The sequence below is a fragment of the Myotis brandtii genome, unplaced genomic scaffold (assembly GCF_000412655.1).
Source record: "Myotis brandtii unplaced genomic scaffold, ASM41265v1 scaffold3375, whole genome shotgun sequence".
In the NCBI taxonomy this organism is placed as follows: Eukaryota; Metazoa; Chordata; class Mammalia; order Chiroptera; family Vespertilionidae; genus Myotis; species Myotis brandtii.
Window position 1 is genome coordinate 28,216 of NW_005363006.1, and position 15,196 is coordinate 43,411.

Sequence of the window (15,196 nt, forward strand, 5' to 3'; positions counted from 1 at the left end):
ATATGTGTTTTCCGATGGTCTTAGGCGACCCCTGTGAAAGGGTCGTTCGACCCCCAAAGGGGTCGCGACCCACAGGTTGAGAACCGCTGCAAGGGAAACAAATCCTAGAGAAATAGGGAGACCAGTCCATGATCACTAAGTGAGTTGATAAATGAATAACCAGGACCAGAACTCAGTTACCTCCAGACAAATTTTACAAAGCAAAATTGGAAGAACATTTGCATTAGAGAGACCCAGGTTAGAATCCTCACTTCACCGCCATTTGCTCTGTGAGTTTGGGCAAGTCACTTATTATTTCTGAATCCCCGTTTTCTCTCTAAAACAGAGATAAACTTCACAGGGTTTGTGAAACTGAAAACAGTTACTTTAAAAAGTCCTTGGTAGGGTGTTTGGCCAGAGGAGTCACTAAATATGTTACCTTTCCTTCCTCCCATGCATGACTTTTCTATAACACTATCTAGGACAATCAAAATTCCCAAGGTTGTTTTTTTAAGCTTTCTTAAAATTTCTCTTTTTCTTTTACTGACTTGCAACAAAACATATCAAAGGAGCCAACAAAATGCTTCAATAATATAACTCAATGCTTTAAAAAATACCTGCAATTGTGTTCTCAACACCCTTCTCTATGTTATCTTTAGTTGCCATTTTGCCCCTTAAGACGTTAGAGCAGTGGTCGGCAAACTCATTAGTCAACAGAGCCAAATATCAACAGTACAACGATTGAAATTTCTTTTGAGAGCCAAATTTTTTAAACTTAAACTATATAGGTAGGTACATTGTTATTAACTTAATTTGGGTACTCCTAAGGCTTAGGAAGAGCCACACTCAAGGGGCCAAAGAGCCGCATGTGGCTCGCGCGCCGCAGTTTGCCGACCACGGCCCTACAGGACCCTGGGAATTTCTGCCCAAATGGCCTATGTCCATTTCCAGGCCTGTGCCTGTGCCTGTGCACCGCCTCCCTCAGAGAGTGGTGCTGTCAGTGTCCACTCCCCTGGGCATGAGAATGGCCAAGGGTGGCTAATGGGGAACTGGGTCGTCAGAGCTTGGATGCGCCAGCTGGGGCCGCCAAGAGTTTGGGGCTGGGGGTCAGGCTGCAGGCTCAGGCTGGGAAGAGAGAAGTGCTCCTCCCGTGTCACGGTGTTCCAATGGGTAGAGCTACAAGGAGTTGGAATTCCGAATTTGAACCTGGCCTTCCAGACTGTTATAAAGCAATTCAGGGCGGGGCCAAGTACGTTTACAGTTGTGAGTACAGAGTTTATTCTTGTATTATTTATTAACTACTGTGTTATTTTTTCCATACAAACCATTGTAAACCTACTTTTGCCTCACCCTGTATTCATCCAGGTAGAAGAACATGTTTTATTTAACAACCTGTCAGCTTCATTTATACCTCTTAAGTATAATGGCAAAAGAATGTGCAGGCCTGCGTTTGTACACTTGCTGGGGGCCCCTACCCCCCTCTCTCCCATGCCTTCCTGTTTCTGTCCACCCTGCACATCACTGTCGGAGGCAGCGTTTATGAACTGCGCTTTTCCTGCATCACCCCCTGCTCAGAACTCACCATGGATCCCCGAGTTCTGCCCAGTTCATTATTGAACACCACCTATGTCAGGTATGGTGCCACAAGTATCTCATTCAAGTGCACTGAGATTCAGAAAGTTGCTCACAGTTGCAGGCGAGGTGGTGACGGTGCCAGGATTTAGACCAGACCTTTCTGGTCCCACAGGTGGTGAGCTTTGCATCGCATATCTGTCCCCAGCCTATCATCCCTGCCTTCTCCTCCAACTGTTCCGCTAATACAGGGGTTGCAAACACAGTTGTCTGCAGGGGCCAGTGGAGCGATGCCAGTAAGTAAAGTGACCTCAGTGTCGGGGGAGTAGTAGGGGCTCTGGCAGGTCCAGCCCGTTTTGGGCCAGGCTGGCTGACAAGGAATGTTCTAGAAATTTTTAATTGTTTCACACTGTGAGCCAAGTGCAACACATCTGGGGGCCATATATGGTCCATGGAAGGCCAGCTTGCACCCCCTGTCCTGTGTGAAGCATTCAGTCCGGTGGGACACATCTTGTCACTGGCCCAGAGACACAGCCCGCCTTTCCCAGGGCCCTGGCTTTACTCCAGCTGTGCCTCCTACCTCAATGCCTCCTTCTTCCTCTTCCTCCTCCTCCTCCTCCTCCTCCAAATCCTTCAGACCTCACTCCAACCCACCTCTTCCAAGAGCCTCACTGCTCTCTCCAGCTCACCCAAGTCTCCCTCCTCAGAGCGTCTACATTTATCAGAGCAGGAAATAATAATGATGGGGCCTCCCATTTGCATAGGTCTTTCCAGTCTACAGAATGGTTGGTGGCACATTATTTATGTTGTTTTAAAGTGGATCCCCATGACGAGCTGCGAGGTTGGTGGAGGCAGGTTTCATTATTGAGGGTGGGGTAGGATTCCTGCAGAAAAACAACGGAGGCTCCAGGAGGAAATAGCTGATTGACTCAGGACTACACAGCTGGTAATGATCCGACCCAGGACTTTTGTTTTCAACAGCTTTAATAAGGCATAATTTAAATGCTGTGAGATTAACCCACTTTAAGTGTACAGTTTAATGTCCAAGCCAGGACTTTTCGCCCAACGCCCAGTGCTGGTTCTGCTACACCACCGTCCACCCCCATCTGTTCATTCCTGCTTCCCCCAGGGCCCAACAGGGCAATTCATGTCACTGGGACTCAATCCATGTTTGTGGAACAACCAGTAAATTGCAAACCTGGGCAATCAGAGGATTGGGTTTCTTGTCCTGGGTCATTGTGGGTTTTACCTCTCAGAAGTCACAGGAGGACTAGAGGTAGAATTTCTTCTTTCAAACCCACACCATGGGGATCTTAGCTTTTCCTGTCTTCTCTTTTCCTTGACCTCCCCTGCCCTTAGCAGGTACTTAGTAATAATAGAAGCTACATTGAACCATGACCTACTATGAACCAGACATTTTGTCAACATTAATTCTCTAAATTCTCATTAATTCTCTAAATCAATTTTCCAGGACATTAAAGACTATTCATCCTCTCATTGTAAAAAAAAAGCTATTATTATCCCTATTTTATAGATGATACATTTTAATAACGTCCCCACTGTTTATTAAGCAATTGGCAAGTGGCAAAGCCAAGGTCTGAACATGTGTTGTTCTGGCTCAGAAACCATATTCTTGTCATTGATCATCCTGCTTTCCCGGTGGAGAGAAGGGAGCATGGTCCCTTGGACTCTATTCCTATACTTGGGAGACAGTCCCTCCCAGGCTCCCCCCCCCTTCCTTCCCCTCCTAGTCAACAGACATCGGCGTGCTTCCTTCTGGTGCCTTTCTGAATACCTTACATCCTGGTTCTTTACTTTCCAAGTCCACTCTCCTTGGCTCCAACTAAAACGGCTCTAGGTCATTCATTTGCCAACGCTCTTCCAGGGAAATCCTCCAAGCAGTCTTTCTTTGGTTCTTAAAGTAAGTTTCACACTCGGTTCTCCTGAACTAAAAGTTTCATCTCGGCCCTGCCCGGGCCTGCCTTCCAGTCTTCATGCTTTGCATTCCTGATGGGCTGCTGGCTCTTCAGAGGTGCTCACCACTCAGCCCTCTGGCTCCCAGGATCACCACTGCATCTGCTGTCCCCCTTTCCCATTTCCCTCTCTCATGGCTGCTAGGGACCCCATTGGTACCAGTAAAGAGGATGCTGTCGGGCACATCCAAATGTAAGTACCTTTCAACTTTAACGAGACAAAACTCTCCCCAGGCTTTCGGGTAAGGGATGCTTTATCAGGAAGGCTGCCGTGCATTTCTAGACTGCTGTCTAGCGTGGCCTTCCTGCCCTCGCCTTGTCCAGTCCCTCTCTTAGTCGTCACACACACACGCACACGCACACACACTCACACTCACACACACACACACACACACACACAAACACACACACACACTCACACACACACTCACTCACACACACACTTTGCCCTTCCTGGCTCAGAATCCACAAATATTCTGCTATGTATATTTTTCAAATATGAGCTTATTTATGTTATTCTTGAGCTTGACCCCAAATGGTTTTCATTCTCTCGCTTTGTTATACAGTTTTCCATAAATTTCGTCGCCAGTGTGTCTTTTGTGTACATTCGCAGCGGTACTTTGTTTTCTGCTTATGGTTTCCAGCATTCAGCAGGTCTGTTGAAATCTGTCTGTGGCTTTGAAGGCAGTGGAGAGCTTAGATGATCAGAGAGAAGAGGCATATCAGGATGGGGGGGAAGGTAACCAGAGAGAGGAGGCACACCAGGAGGGGAAAGGTGAGGGCAAAGGCCTGACGGCATAGCCCTCTGGCCACATTCAGATGGCTCTGTTTGCTAGATGGTCCTTTTACAGAATCGCATAACATTATTGCCCTTCCTGGCTCAGAATCCACAAATATTCTGCTATGTATATTTTTCAAATATGAGCTTATTTATGTTATTCTTGAGCTTGACCCCAAATGGTTTTCATTCTCTCGCTTTGTTATACAGTTTTCCATAAATTTCGTCGCCAGTGTGTCTTTTGTGTACATTCGCAGCGGTACTTTGTTTTCTGCTTATGGTTTCCAGCATTCATCGGGTCTGTTGAAATCTGTCTGTGGCTTTGAAGGCAGTGGAGAGCTTAGATGATCAGAGAGAAGAGGCATATCAGGATTGGGGGAAGGTAACCAGAGAGAGGAGGCACACAAGGAGGGGAAAGGTGAGGGCAAAGGCCTGAAGACATAGCCCTCTGGCCACATTCAGATGGCTCTGTTTGCTAGATGGTCCTTTTACAGAATCGCATAACATTAGAGTGACACTGGGTCTCTGAGGCTCAGGTGGGGGAATGACTTGCCCAAGTCAAATCCTGAGGCAGTGGCCCCACTGGGACTAGAAAACACATCTCTTGATTCATAAAAACAAGTTGGCAAAGCTAATTTATCTGCAGGCTGCTTTTTTCAAGGAAAAACACCATCTACTAGAGTAGAGAGTCCAGTTCAAAAATGTTTATAAAGGAACGTGGAAATGTTGTGGAGCCTTGGATTCCAGGCTTGGACATCGGGCTTTGGCCTTGAGTGAGCAGGGATGTGTTGGAGGTGTTGCTTATCTCTGATCAGAGCAACATGGAAATAGTGTTTCTCCTCCACTCAGGACTGGGAAGCAGGGCCTGGGCAGTGGCTCCCTGGGAGGGCTGTGTGACTCTGTCATTTCACCCTTTGAATCTGGCTCTGCTAGGTCGGAACCGGAGACCATGCTGTGAAAATTAGCGGTTGCACCCAGCCCCGCCCAACACCCCCTTTTCCCTTAGGAGAGCTGGCCTTGCAGGACCGCCCGCACTTCTGGGTTCAAGTCTCCTCGGTGGTGAAATGGGGTTGACAGTTCTGCCCCGTCTGCACGCTCAGGGTGCTGAGAGGGGGCCGGGAATGAGGGAAGTGAGAGAGCTCGCAGTGTGCAGGTGATAGCGCGGAGAATGCAGTGCCCAGTGACATCAGGGACGTGGGAGTAGAGTAACTGGTGGAGGAGCTCCACCCCGTCAGCTGCCCCGGAATTAGCATGGCTCTGGGGTGGTGTTTACATTATGCTTTGGGTCACTGCTGTGCTGGCCTCGGGCCCACTCTATCAGCTGTCATGAGAACTTGTTCTTGGCAGGTCGCTGTCCAGATTCCGGCACACGCGAGTCCCCCGCCCCATAGCCAGTTCCAGGATCCGGAAAGGGAGAACGGACTGCCTTTCCCTCCCTGTGGGCTGGTTCCCAGAAGAATCCTGGTGTTTCTCCCAAAGGCTGGGTCACGTACACTTTGTTTTGTTCTGGAGATGCTTCCAGCTGGAGTGGCTCTCAGGCAGCCGGGCAAGGGCAGCACGGCCTGGGGGCTGTGGGGTGGGGGGAGTGGGCTAGACTGGTGGGCAGGCTCTGAGAGGGGACCCACGCACAGGTGTCCTACTCCCCAGGGCCCTCCAGGAGGCGGGAGGCAGGAAGAAGCTGGCACACCAGACCAAAACACAGTGGACTCTGGGGCTGTGGGGCTGTTTTCATGACTGAGGAGAAATAGATCCTGTTCCTCCTTATCCCAGCCCACCTCCATGCTCCTGCCTGCTCCAGGGGTAGAAAAGATGAGAAGTTAAAAAGCCAATCTGGGTACCGCTGGGACCATGGCTACCGGAACGGCTTCTATGACTGCCCAGAAGTCATTCTTTGAGTCCCTACTGTGTGTCAGGTGCTGTGTGAGACACAGGGCCACGGAGAGGGGAGCTCTAGCCTTTCAGAGAGGCCTGTCCTCTTTGGGGACCACAGTTGGAGGTGAGTGGCTGGGCACAGAGTGACCTGACCATGCTCCGGGGTGCCCCCCGTGGGGAGTTTGTGCACAGTAATGCCTGAGGCTCTTTCCAGCTCTGAAATGTGGGCGCTCGGCTCTGATGTCCGAAGAGCTCAGAAGGGTGTGCATGAAGGTGAGCTCCAGGGCTGAGGGACAGGACTCTTAGAAGGGAAGGGATCCCGGGGGCACCATGAGGAGAACGCCTTTGCTGAGGTGGAAGAAGCATCAGCCTGTAGGTGTGCAGAAGCACAGACCCGTTGGGAGTGACCCGGAGGGGTCTCTGAGAGAGGGGAGCCCAAGGGCACCGAGTCTTTGATTCTGATGAGATTAATGAACAGAATGAGCATGGACAGGGTTGCAGAGAGAAAGGGGAGACAAGGGAGTCTCTCAAATGGCTGGGAGCGAGGCCATGAGGATCCCGATGAGCTTGGTGCCGGTGAGGAAGGAGGCAGACCCGACATGGGCGTCTCCTCAATGAGGAGCCTTGAAGAGAAACAGCGAGGAAGGCAGAGCAAAGGGATGAGTAACAAAGCAAGCTCGAGACTTTTAGCCTGGATTCCTGAGAAAATGATAAAACGTCAGATCCCAGGAGTACATTACACGTGGGCAGCAATGATTTGAAGAAACGCTTGATCGGCAGAACTCTAAGCAGCCTGGCCCCCAAGACTCAGACCAGCCACGTTGTAGGCTCCTCTGAGTCTGCTGGGCCAGTACCACCTAAGGAAGTGACTATGGTTTGGAAGTCATTACCCACCTTTACTGTCCGCCGCAACTTCTTCCCAATTCATCTCTCATACAGACCCTCACGAACCCATTATTTGTGTCTTAAAAATTATGTGCAGCCCGGCTGGCGTGGCTCAGTGGTTGAGCGTCGACATATGAACCAGAAGGTCAGGGTTCAATTTCAGTCAAGGGCACATGCCCAGGTTGTGGGCTCAATCCCCGGTGTGTGTGTCGGGGGGTGGGCATGCAGGAGGCAGCCAATCAATGATTCCCTCTCATCATTGGTGTTTCTATCTCTTTCTCCCTCTCCCTTCCTCTCTGAAATCAATAAAAAAGTATTAAAAAAAATGATGTCCATGTGAAGAATGTTTTCAGACCTGACTGTCTGAATGACCCAGCCAGGCTTGGCAGGGTGAGTTCAGATGCAGGTTAGGATCTTCACATGCAGTCATCTTAGAATCATTCTGATGAAACGCTACGGAAAATGGGGTACAGATTGTCAGAGATGGCTTTGCCACTCAAAGATTCCCAAGTCCCTTTATATCCATGATGCCATGTAATCCACTTATGCATCGCTACCAATGCCCAAGAAGGGAATTTTCATTTAGATTTTCTAGAACCAGGACCTGGAACTCAAGATGCTCCACAATCAGCCCCAAGTGAACTCTGCCACCCTGACGCCCTGCCATCAGGGCCATTCTGCTGGGCAGCGCCCTCCCTTCGTGAGAATTACTCTAAGGAAGATCCATACTCATCAGAGTGAAGAGAACAAATTGGAGTGTCTGGTCCATTGCATCCTTGACCTGCTCAGTTCCTGGAGCTCTGGTTTCCATGAGGGGAGGGGTGGAGGGGGCAGAGGAGAGTGAAAAGGAGTGGGGTGTGCTGGGGGCAGGGGCAGGCAGGCGGCCCACCCCTGTGGCAGCCCATGGAGTACAGAGACTCAGGGACCTCTCTCAGTCTCCTTTCTTCAGCCTTGCCCTGGCCAGAGGTTGCTGGGATGGGCGTTGGGAAGCTGATTGGATTCTTCAGTGTGTCTTTCCTCTCCTCTATAGTCTTAGTTGTGTTCTAAACAGGTTCTGTGTCTCCACTCTGTCACCTGAAAACTGGGATCAGTATGACTTTGCTTTTCTTCAGAGAAAAGGGGAAGATGGCTCCAGAAGCCAGTCCTCAGATGATTGGTGTAACTTGTGCATTTTTAAATTGTTGGTTACGTTTCCTCTGTGCATGTGCCATTGAATTATTAAACAGCTGTCTACTTCGGTTAGGGTCTGAGGACAGTGCCAACTTTTGGAATGTGTCAGTACATCTTGATCTTGACCTCCTGGTTGTTTTGTATGTATTAACACCCTCTGATCTCATAAACTCATTCATTCATCAAATATTTATTGTGCAAGACATTTACTGCTATGCTGTGAGCATACATGTTTTGGTTTCCCGGAGCTGCCATAACCAAGTACCGCAAACTCGGTAGCTTAAAACAACAGAAATGTCTTCTCTCATTGTCCTGGAGGCCAGAGGTATGAAATCAAGGGGCCCACAGAGCCCCACTCCTTCCGAAAGCTCAGGGATCCTTCTCGGCCTCTTCCTAACTTCTGGTGTTACCAGAACCCTTGTAGACACATCCCTCCAATGTCTGCCTCCAACGTCATGTGGCCTTCTCCCCAGGTGTCTGCCTGTGCTTTCTCTTCTTATATGGACCCGTCATTGGGTGTCCTGTTCCAGAAAGCCACCTTCTAATCTTGGTGCTGTTTGTAACCCTTTCAGGACCACCGGGCCCCAAAGGTGATCAGGGCGATGAAGGGAAGGAAGGCGAGCCTGGAATCCCTGGATTACCTGGACTTCGAGGTAATGGGGAAACCCCGGGAGGGACCTGGGCATTCCAGGAAGGGAAGGGGCCGCCAATCCATTCCTGCCCCTGTGCTTTCTCATTGGGGTCGGCCATGTGCCCAATCAACTCAGCCTCAAATGCCCTGCTCTGTTAAGAGACTGACCGGTTATGGGTGTAACAATAGGATGGAGCAAATACTTTTTCACAGAAAGTACCAGGAATTGAAGGAAAAGGGTACATGAGAGGCTCACAGCTCCCTGAAACGACTTTTCACCCCAGGAGACAGGCTCTGTGTGACCAGGGCCTGCAGAAGGAATTGAGGGTGTTCTGTGATCCAGACCAGCCCTCCAGTTATGCTGTGCCCCCCTCAGTGGATCAACAGGTACCTGGTGTCCCCACCTCCTGTTGAACCTGAGCCCATCAATGAACAACTGCCCCTCTCCTACCTCTCTATCCTGCCACACACACTGGTGACAGCCCCGGAGATCCAGTGGCTGGTAGGGAGGGTACTTTTTTGCCTTCTGGAAAGTGTACAATAAGTCCTCACTTAACCTCATGGATGGATTCTGTGATTTTAAGTGAAGCAACAGGTAACGAACCAATTTTACCTTAAGCTAACTGATAGAAATGAGTTCAGTTCCTATGGCATCTCATCAATGTTATAACGAAATGACACTGAATGAAACGACATTACTCAAGGATGTGCCATATGTTCTCCTTACTCTCATTGTCTTGGAGGCTCCTGCTCCGTTACTCTATCAAACTTTGCATCCCAGTCTGTCCATTCCTGAGCCTCTGCTGTGAGCAACATTTTTCTAGCAGAGTGAAAAGTCTTCTGAACGATGTAAGAAAGGAAAGAGCTTCTCAGGGGACAGGTGTCTGTTTATTTATATCAGGAAACGTACCTCCAAACCATCTCCTTCCTAAATCCCTAAGGAGGTTGCGAGCAGGAGTGGAGGCAGAGGCTGGCGGAGGGAGACCCCGTGGCCTGGCTTTCATTCCCTGCCTCTCCCTCTCAGGGGAGCTCCCTAAACTCAAAACAGCGCCCCTTTTCCTGCTTTAGTAAATGATAGGATGGGGATCCCTGGGCGCATCCTGCACTAGACTCACAGTTCTGTGGCATCGGGGCCATTGGACTCTGGGAAAAGTGTGTGAGGAAGGAGAAAAAGAAATGAAGCCCTTCTCTGAGGTCCTGCCACCCTTATGGGCCACCTGCCCTCCTCCAGCCGTTTGACATAAACTCTGGAGGAATCATTACTGGGAGACAGGTTTCTTCACGTTAGAGAAAAAGCCCAAAGAAAACTAACATTCAACGCAGCAAAGAACAATTAATCAGTAACTAAGGCTGCACTGCTTTGCAGAGATAACTGTGGGCTAAGGTCAGGCCCCTGGGGACCCAGGGCTGTCACTGGGTGGAAACGTTTGTTGATTCTGGCTCGCCCTGGTGGCAGGTCAGGAGCCCCAGGGCCTGATCTGGTCGCAGGCCATCCATCATCCCATTCACTGACCTTGCTGTCTTTCTTCCTCCTCCTCAGCCTGCTATCCCTGTCTCTACGCTCCCCGTGTGGGGAGCTATTTCATCTTCCTCCACCCTAAGTACCAGTAAATCCTTTTCATCAGTGTGAGATGGAGCCAACTAACCCTGAGCTTTTATTTCAGAAAGACCAGAGCTCAGATCCAGCCTCTGACACACTGCCGTGTGACCGTGGGCAGGTTACCCAATCTCTCTGGGCCTCACTTCCCTCATTTGTAGCGCAGGTGAAATAATACCCTAGTTTATTGGGAGGGTTAAATGGGATACTTTATACAAAGCATCCAGAACAGTGCCTGTCACATAAAAAATGCTCAAAGAAAAAAATGTCGCCAAATCTAAATCTCCAATGGGGGTGGCACCACCACCACCATCACTCAGGAGAAGTGGATTTTTTGGGGGGAAGTGTCCAGCCTCCCTGGATAAAGGGTGTCAATGGGGCAGGCATATGCTGACCTTTGGGACACTGCCTTTAGGTTACCTGAGAGGAATCAGGAAGCAGAGGCAACGGGAGGGATCATGCTTGAAGTCAACTGCTGAGCCAGACGGTGACCTCGAAGGGCCCCAACTTGTCTCTTGTCTCCCCAGGTCTACCAGGGGAGAGAGGAACCCCAGGACTGCCCGGCCCCAAGGGTGATGATGGGAGGCCGGGAGCCACAGGCGTGATGGGCATGCGCGGGATCAAAGGTAATAATGAATCTCAGAGCACCCTTGCTCACGGCTGGCCCCTGGGCACCAGCATGGGCATCGCGGCGGATGGACTGGCTCTGAATTCTGGCTGTGCCACAGGCCAGCTGAGTGACCCTGAGCAAGTCACTTAATCTCATCATTCAACATCCGTGTCTTCATCCCCACCCTAGACACTCTCGGGATGCCATATTTCGCAGAGCTGTCATGAGGATTCAATGGGATGTATATGTGGGAACACACTTTGTTAGCTCGGAAGTGCTGTCGAAATGCATGGGAGAACCAGCAGTACTACTGGTTGCCGCTACAAGGAAGCCCGGCCAGGAGAGGGGCCCGAAGGGGACCCGGGACTGCCACCTGCTTTCCTGTACTGCCACCTCCTCCCAGTCCGCCAGTCTTTGTATTCCCCAAATATGTCAAACTGGAACCAGTTCTCAGCTTTCCATTGCCAATAGTCTTTCTTCTCATTTTTTCTTCCTACTGATAGGCACCTTGTTCCTTGTTAGGGGAGCCCACTTTATAGTCAGTCCCTGTCTTTCCACGTTTATTTCAAGAGTGTCCAGCCCTGCATCGTGGCAGAAGATGACCGGGCTCGAGCCCCCCACTTGTTAAGATGAAATCTAAGAAAAACGTGCTGTTAGTCATTCCCACCCCATGTCTAGGATGGTCTCCTCATCTTCCATCCCTGGGAACTTTTATTCTACCTTCTGGTTGGTGATTAAACAAGCTGAGGTTTTCCTTCCTGTTATGACCCACATTTTTTTTTAATGGATTTTGAAACAGAGTACCACAACAAAACATCCTTATTGAAAAAAACCTAACGAAACGGAAGTGTGGAGTATAACGTCAAAAGTCAGCCCCCCACCCTTGGTCCCTTAAGCTCTTACTCTGTAGAATAACCACCATAAACAGTTTGGAGCCTATCCTGCCAGACCTTTTCTAAACACATTCATAGTTATATTTACATTTATGGTTGCTTTTGTTTTTTTCAAAACTTGGATCATCCTTGGTGTTCTCCCCTGGAACTTGCTGGCTTGCTTATTTCCACCAGACATCATGCCCTGGGCCTTTAGTCTGCAGAGAGCTTTCTGAAGGTGCTTGGAATAGAATCGCCAGGTCGTTGTAACGCCTGCTCGAGTGGTGTCAGGACCCATTACTTCTGTGTAGAGTGAGATGCAAGCTGGGAAAAGACCACACCCTGGGAAGGGCATCCCACAGTTCCCTGGGAACTCTCCTCCATGTGTTCTGGCCTCCCCCACTAGTAAAGCTGCCTCACACAGAACCCCCGTCTCTCTCTCTCTGTAACTGAAGACCCTCCCCACTTCTCTCTTCCTCTGCTTATTAGAGTGAACTTGGATGTAGACTTCGAAAACCTTGAGTGTTTAATAGGAATGTCTTTGCTTTGTCTTCTTTCTGCTGAATACCATGTACTCCTTTAGTCTGTGCTGGTGTTTGAGGCTTTAATGAGGAAGAAATGAAACTTCTCAGTTGGGTGCCTTCTCCTTCCCCTGGTGACAGAGCAGGTAGTTCCTTCCTGCCATGGCCTGCCCTTCGGTGCTGCTGGCTCCTGCCTGAGGTTCTCCCTGGTTTTGGGTTAATAAGTCTCCTGCAGCCTGGCCAGTGTGGCTCAGTGGTTTAGCGTCAAAGGTCACCTATGCACCAGAAGGTCATGGGTTTGATTCCTGGTCAGGGCGTACTCCTTTAGTCTGTGCTTTAATGAGGAAGAAATGAAACTTCTCAGCTGGGCGCCTCCTCCTTCCCCAGGTGACAGAGCAGGTAGCTCCTTCCTGCCATGGCCTGCCCTTCAGGGCTGCTGGCTCCTGCCTGAGGTTCTCCCTGGTCTTGGGTTAGTAAGTCTCCTGCAGCCTGGCCAGCGTGGCTCAGTGGTTGAGCGTCAAAGGTCACCTATGCACCAGAAGGTCACGGGTTTGATTCCTGGTCAGGGCATGTGCCCAGATTGTGGGCTCAATCCCCAGTGGGGAGTGTATAGAAAGCAGCCGCTCAATGATTCTCTCTCATCATTGATGTTTCTATCTCTCTCTTCCTCTCCCTTCCTCTCTGAAATCAATTAAAAAACTATTTTTAAAAATGTCTCCTGCAGATAATACTTTATTTACTACTAGTGGCCCGGTGCATGAAATTTGTGCACATTAAAAGGGAATGAATTAGAGGAAATATTTTAATTTCCTATTTGCCCTTTCTCTTTAATAGAAGTGTCAGAAATGAAAGAAAATTAGGCCGAAACCAGTTTGGCTCAGTGGATAGAGCGTCAGCCTGCGGACTGAAAGGTCCCAGGTTCGATTCCGGTCAAGGGCATATACCTGGGTTGTGGGCACATCCCCAGTAGGAGATGTGCAGGAGGCAGCTGGTTGATGTTTCTCTCTCATTGATGTTTCTAGAAGTTACATATTCAAAAACTTAAGGAAACCTTTACTACATTGACATATTTAGCAATATCATCATCACTAATAAAAGCAGACTTAGAACTGGACGCCATTTTGAAGCTTTGATAGCGCTCCCGGCACTTTTGGCGAAAGATAGGAGGAGCGCGATCACGCTCCCCAGCACTCTAGGGGTTAATAGGAGTGTCAGAGATGAAAGAAAATTAGTAAAATGTATATGAAAATCTCCCTCCTGTCAGAGTCTGGGGTGTGCCGAGGGACCCAGAGTCAAGTCCCTGCCCACCCACACGTGCCTTGAAATCGCACGAGACCCAGACACAGCCGTCCCCACCCCCATCAAGCCCCGCCGGGTGGGGGGTGGAGCCTCAGGTCCCCTGTCCCCCACCAGGTGGGGGGCGCAGCCTCAGGTCCCCCGTCAAGGTCAAGCCCTGCTGGGCGGGGGGGCGTGGCCTGAGGTCCCCAGGCCTGGCTAGGCACCACACAGCCTCAGGTCCCTGCTGATTGGTCATTATGGTGTCACGGCATGACAACCATTTGCATATTAGCCTTTTATTATGCTGATTAGGATTTACTTCCGTTTCTAATGCCAGTTTTCTCCTCTGTTTCAGGTGACCGAGGCCCAAAAGGAGAGAAAGGAGATAAAGGAGACAGAGCAGGGGATGCCAGTAAGGAAACTTTGTTGGGGTCACTGGATTCTATGTCAGCATGAGAATAGCTGTCACCCAGAAAGCCACACAAGTTTGGGGGTTCAGGGGCTGGATCCATGGTCCAGGGCTTTGATGTTAAAGGAGCCCCCTACCTGTGTCAGGTGTACTCTGGGGACACAGACCACATTTCCAGGTGTGGTACAAGCCCCGTGGTTGTGTAGAAGGACCTGGAGGCAGACTTCCTGGGCTCCCTCCTGGCTGCCTCACGAGATGGCTATGTAATCTCTGGGCCTCCGTTTTCTCATCTGTGGAATGAGGATAAAAGAGTCCATACCTCACAGGATCACTGTGAGCATTAAATGAGTTAATCACATAAAGTGCTTGTGCCTGGTCATGAGGTTAGGAATCAGCAAGTGTTCATTATTATTCTATGTAATACACCGGTTCAGACATTCTTCCTAAAATCACGGGAGATGCTAAAATTCAGTTACTGGCCTCATTAAAAAAATGCATGGCTTCCCTGAGTACTTGCGTGGGGAAAGGCCTGGAGGCAAAGCAGGGTCCCTTTGTTTTCCTCCTTTGCCACCAACTGAGCAGAGATGCGAGGGATCTCAGTTACTGGCAGGCCCCCAAGTCTCGGTAAGGGCGTCTTTCTGACAAGGGTACTTCCTACAGTGTTTATAAGGCAAGCCAACTTATCTAGTTAGCACTCCTTTCTAGGGTTTATTCTCCCCGCTACATGTAGAACCTTGGAGAGATTGCCAGAGGAGAATGAGTCTCCCAGCCAAGTCTCGATGAATAGTGTCTCCTAACCAAGTTGCAAAAGAATGCCAGCATCTAGAATTGCTGGGCTCTGAAATGCTGTGACCCTGTGTGAGGCATACACGGATTATCCTCTTCCAGGGCATCTGTACCGCAGTCTTGGCTTTGCGGGGAGACGGCTGGGAAAGAGCGCCTGCCTCCACCTTCTGCCCTAGACACTCAGGGACAGGCACCTCTTCAGATTCACACTTTGGACCCAGATGGATGGGTTTCCCTAAGGCCAGTCTTTGGTTTCAGAAGGT

The 15,196-nt window shown here is 49.8% G+C and overlaps 1 long non-coding RNA gene across 1 annotated transcript; it reads left to right on the top strand.

Annotated features, from left to right (window-relative positions):
* Window positions 1–8,799: 8,799 nt before the first annotated feature.
* LOC102256603 lies at window positions 8,800–14,484 on the top strand. Its single transcript, XR_001363103.1, has 3 exons — window positions 8,800–8,882; window positions 10,985–11,083; window positions 14,094–14,484. It is a non-coding gene; the product is annotated as an uncharacterized LOC102256603 (long non-coding RNA).
* Window positions 14,485–15,196: the final 712 nt, after the last annotated feature.